The sequence below is a fragment of the Gigantopelta aegis genome, chromosome 6 (assembly GCF_016097555.1).
Source record: "Gigantopelta aegis isolate Gae_Host chromosome 6, Gae_host_genome, whole genome shotgun sequence".
NCBI classification, from domain to species: Eukaryota; Metazoa; Mollusca; class Gastropoda; order Neomphalida; family Peltospiridae; genus Gigantopelta; species Gigantopelta aegis.
The window spans coordinates 56,814,019-56,820,018 of record NC_054704.1 but is presented as its reverse complement, the minus strand read 5'-3'; positions in this window follow the sequence as shown (position 1 = coordinate 56,820,018).

Genomic DNA, 6,000 nt, shown 5'->3' with positions numbered 1-6,000 from the left:
GGACAAATTGTGACCTTTGGACCGTAAGTGAATTCAGTACAGGCATTGATATTTAAGAATCCTTGATCCTTAGTCGGGGTACCCTAAGGAATATTTTGGCATCAGTTTCATTGATGTACGCAACCATGCTAATTAAACTTGTAATTAGTGGTAATTAGGGGCGTTCTTAAGTGTACTAAGTACAGGAGTTGACACTTAAGAATGGTGGATCTTAATTAGTACATCAACAGAGAAAATGTTAACGTTAATTTCGTTGATGTACTCGATCGTGCTAATTAAACTTGAAATTGGGTGGATTTTGACCTTTGACCCGTTCTTAAGTGGATTCGGTACAGGGGTTGACACTTAAGAATCACTGATCCTTTGTCAGGGTGCCCTAAAGAATATTTTGGCATCAGTTTCGTTGATGTACTCAACCATGCTAATTAAACTTGTAATTAGTGCTAATTAGGGGCGTTCTTAAGTGGACTAAGTACAGGACTTGACACTTAAGAATGGTGGATCTTAATTAGTACATCAACAGAGAACATTTTGGTGTAGGTTTGGTTAGTGTACTCAACCATGCTAATTAAACTTAAGATTTGGGGTATTTTGAGGGGCGGCCCCTCGGATTGGTACAGGAGATGACATTTAAGAATGGCCGTTTGTGGGTCCCACAGCCCACACCTACATATTCCAGGTCTCAGACCTTTTGTACTCGCAATGCTAATTAAACCTCTCTGGGCTCCCGGACTATTACATTATTAAAAAAAGCCACATGTTGCAAAACACCCCACACACACCCATTTTTAAAAAAGTTAGCCTATTCATATTGTATCTCTGTCGCTGTACACTGCGAAGACCAGAGGTTGTGACTATATAAAATAAAAAAGCAATAATTATAAAATCAACATATAATATGCACACCTTTTTACATCGTCGAGAAAAAAAACCTACTCCCACAACAATGGTACAAATGATTATGAAAAGAATTATGATTAATTATGATAATGCTTCAATGGATATAATTTGTTATCCATTTCAAACAAGTTTTGTAAATAAAATAAAATAAGCCTTCAAGGTGACACGATCAATTTGGTTTTGAGTTTAACGGACCACACGAGGATCAATACCAGCTGTTGCGTCACTAACCACTGTACGGTTGTTGGTGCACTCAACTGACCGCCAACACGTATAGGATGAACTGACATTATGTACAGTAAATAAATATATCTACAATAAAGTACCGGCCTCGGTTGTGTAGTGTTAAGCCATTAAACTCAAGACTGGTAGGTACTGGGTTCGCACTCCGCTACCCGCTCCCACCAAGAACGAGTGTAATGCCTCAACTGGGTAGGTGTAAGACCACAACATCGACTTCTCTCTCATTACCAACTAACCACTAATCCACTGTTCTGGATAGGCAGCACAGTAAACTGAGGTGTGTGCCCAGGATAGCGTGCTCCAACCTTAACTGGATATAAGCACGAAAAGAAGTACAACACAGAACATAAAATAAAGTTTTAATCCATGTCCGTTCCACGTTATATAATACTTGACCATTTTTAAGTTTGTGCGCAGAACATCCATATGATTAAAATGACCTAATGATGTCTGCTGGGCATAATCTCGTCACATTGGGTGAGGGTGGATGCGTTTAAAGAGGTGGCACGGATATAGTTTAAATAACGATAAAAAAACAAAAACAAAAAAACAAGAGTAAAGTAATTTGCTACCAACCCAGCAACCTATACCTCATATTAGATTTATTAGCATATTATGTGATTTAGTGTCTTCCTGGCCACATGCTTGTGTGGTGTTCGTATTGCAATAGGGGGAAGGAGACCCATAACATTTTGGCTTTCACCTGTATTCTTCGGATAGCCTGGCAAGGTGAAAAAGTGACAGGGGTATATACCTACCCCTCTGGTACATAGCGTCTTCATGAACAAGACTCTTGGTGTCCGCTGTACTCCCAGCTTGGCACACCACGGTAACTGGAGCTTAACGGCAGCTGGAGCCCCAACAGTACAATGTACACGATTCATTGACGTATTGACATGCTCTGACACTTACTAATCTTTAGGCAGCTCCAGCTATGGGTAGCAAGCACGGACAGAAGGACATTTCTGATTATAAAACCCAGGCAGATTGGACTCGATGACTTTGGCAACCAACCAGTCTAGGAGAAGGCCACTTCAAAATCAAAACGCGGGCAGAAGGGGCTCATTGTCCGACAAAGAAAAACTATCTAGAAGGAAAACTACCAAAATGAAATCCCAGGGTATCTACACATATTACGACTTATTCACCTCATATCGACTATGAGGAAATACAGTCATAAAGTTCTACCAGTCTGTGATCTCTATATAATTCCATTCTATAATAACTGTTTTGTAATAGGCGTCTGGACTGGTTAAAATTATATCACGTGATGTAAAAAAAAAACCCTTCATTATTCCATGAACGAGAAAACTGTACTTTTTCGGTAAACAAATTAAAACAGAATGTTATTACTGGAACTACTTTTTATCAATACGTCAACAACGGAATCCCCGAGGATTCCATGGTTTCTATTTTATTCCAATATCGTCTGCACTGTGAGTGACAGTAACAATTCAGGCTTTAAACGACTCCGGTTTTGAACTGAGAAACACAATATGTATATGACAGGCCACAAAAACGAAGCTTCTATTAGAAGTTATAGCAGAGAATGCTCAGCAAATCAAAAGAGAAACATAAGCGCAGCTCTGTCACATTTGACAAAAACACCAAATCGACAACTTACACGCGCGAAAACACATACGCCTTCGTGCACAATTACGCGACCTCGATCTTCCTCTAAAATCCACACACACAGTAACACTGAAACCACTTTATCCCTTTCAAGTCAGTCTTCATATTCACTTTTCACTAATTAAACTTTTGACAACTGCAATTTTAATATAGTAATTAATAAATCTTCTAAATAATTTGACGCTCTCCCTTATGTTAATTAGTTCAAAATTCATACTCTAACCGCTTTACAACAAATCTTCCATTTAAGTATATAGGTCGTTCAATTCTTAATTAATTATCGTTTGATATTTTTGAGAAAAAAAAATGTGTGCGTTATTAGTTGATGTTCAGTTATTTTAAATTTTATAACTTTTTAACCACATTTGATTCAGAAAATTTAAATTTATATAACCTTATGTAAATCATTATAATGAATCGGAGATTTAACGGAAAAAATCAATGTAACTTTCTGAGGGAATTCCCTTATTTGTGACCGGCCTCGGTGGCGTCGTGGCAGGCCATCGGTCTACAGGCTGGTAGGTACTGGGTTCGGATCCCAGTCGAGGCATGGAATTTTTAATCCAGATATCGACTCCAAACCCTGAGTGAGTGCTCCGCAAGGCTCAATGGGTAGGTGTAAACCACTTGCACCGACCAGTGATCCATAACTGGTTCAACAAAGGCCATGGTTTGTGCTATCCTGCCTGTGGGAAGCGCAAATAAAAGATCCCTTGCTGCCTGTCGTAAAAAGAGTAGCCTATGTGGCGACAGCGGGTTTCCTCTAAAAAAATCTGTGTGGTCCATAACCATATGTCTGACGCCATATAACCGTACATAAAATGTGTTGAGCGCGTCGTTAAATAAAACACTTCTTTCTTTGATAAATACCAAAACCATTTTACACACTTATGTATGAACGGCTTCGCGCTAACGTAATGTGAAATAACGTAAAACATGACTAATTAGACGTACAAGTATTACATTTACAGCACTGATTAATATAAAAGGCATGCATGAATACATTATTCTGGTTGACCCATCAAAGTTTCTATTTCATTTTCAAACCTGTTAATTAAAAACCACTATGTTGCTCATAAATAGTTGAATTACCACATATTGTTGTCCAAGTCATTCATCTTGATAGTTGTTTTTCTAACTTTCACTGTTTTATCCACATAATTATGTCGTGATCTAACAAAAGTTTATCTTCAGTTAGATAATTTCCATCCAGCGTCGTCTTAGGTTTGTAGCCACGTTCAGTTAAAAACCCTGCAATATATATAGTTCCTCTTTGATTCTCAGTTGGAATCCAGTGCATGAATATATAAGGAATGTCAAGTTCATTAAAAAACTTACTGGCTCTTTTAAAAATGACGTACTCATCCCCCTGTATATCTATTTTCATGACAGCAGATTTGAACGGCACCACGCTCCTGAGGTCATCCAGGGTAATTGTCCTCACGAGGTCGTGCACGTTCCTAGAGAAGTGTTTCAGATCTTTCAGACTCAAACGTGACGTCCGTGCGTCGGCCAGATTGCCAAAAGGACGGTACACCATCTCGGCTACGCCGCGGTAGTCAGTGATAGCGTTTGTCACCAGGGTGATGCGATCGCGCGGGAAGCTGTTGAAATACACGGATTTGTGAAATGGTGCGATATTCAACGGTAGCGGTTCAACAGCCACTACTGACCGACCCATCGATGCTGCCGTGATCGAGAACACACCGAGGGTTGACCCCAGGTCGATCACCTCATATGATCGGTTGGAATTCAGAACATTCTTAAACATTTGCACCTCGGTGTTTTCCCAGCGTCCGGTGATCTTGAGCGACTCTGATAGCGGTTTATCCAAGAGCGGGTTATTGATGCAGATCACTGCGTGAGGATTTACCGTTCTCAATGTTACACACTCAAACGCACTAGGAACATACCTGCTTAGGTCGTCTGTATCCACCTTAGTAGGATCATTCTTAAGTTGAAGTAGTATCTTAACAATTATCCTGTTACTTCCCCACCAGTCGTCTAAATTAATTGTGTCACTACTAATGTCCTTCTCACTTGCGTAAGGTTTGGCCGTAGTGGTTGTAGATACACGTTGTATAATGTTAGCTTCAGTTGTTGATGCTGATTCGCTATCCTGATCCAGGTTGGTTGAAGCCGAGGCATTGTCTAGCGTGGTTGGCACGACAGCGGTCGTTAACTCTTGAGAATCGTTTGGTTTTGTTTGAAAAGAGGTGGTCAAAATGCCATTGCCTGTTTCGACATGAGCATCCTTGTTTTTCCCCTTTTGTTTATTTCGCTTTAACTCCCATTCAAGACTCTCAAGAGTTGACTGTAGTAACGCGATGCTCTGTACTATGCTAGTGTTACCTGGTTCAGCTAATTTCTGCTGCTGTAACAGACTGTTAATTCGTTTTCTGATCATGTTCCTCGTAATATAAAATGGGCCTTTGTCTTCGTTGGTTTGTTGCCCCAACTCATCACCATGGCCTTTGTTATACGAGCTGGTTCGTTCGTTAACATCACCGTTCGTGTCACGCGCTGCTGATTCGTCTGTAGAGTTTTTATGCTCACTTCTATTATAATTCTGGGTAAGATTCTCATGTCTTTCGTTCAATCGATCGTCATGACCATTATATGGTGGGAATACATTTCCACCATGTCCAGCTGTATATTGACCAGATATGCCTGTCTCTTGCAAGTTTGAGTGTCCACCAGTATGACTGTCAAATCCTTGTCCATTTTTGCCATGCATGGGAAAGCGTCCACGTCTGTTGTCCTCTTGTTGTTGATCACGAGATGTATGGGAAGACGGATTACTGAAAGGATAAATTCTGTGTTTCACACCATTACGATCATACATGTACCAAGAACGATCTTGTGTGTTTTCATTTGTGTTGCCTGGAGTTCGGTTATTACCAGCATTACTTGGCTGGTCGATTTTGTGTTCTGGGGAGACGGTAGGTGCTTTCGTTGAAAGACCCAACAATTTGGCGAGCATACCGGTCATGTCTAATCCTGAAACTTTTGCGAGGTGTTTTAACTTACTTAACACTGACCCTGATTTAGAGCCACCGTCAATTTGAGCTTCATTCTTCTGTTGGCTGTATTCGCTATTTTCAGTTTTATCTTTAAATGCATGTTCTTTAATTGTTGGAAGTAAAGAACTATGCTCTCCGGGGATATGGGGGATGGTATTTATCACATGATCTGATATATGTGTGGTATGTGACGTCTGGTACG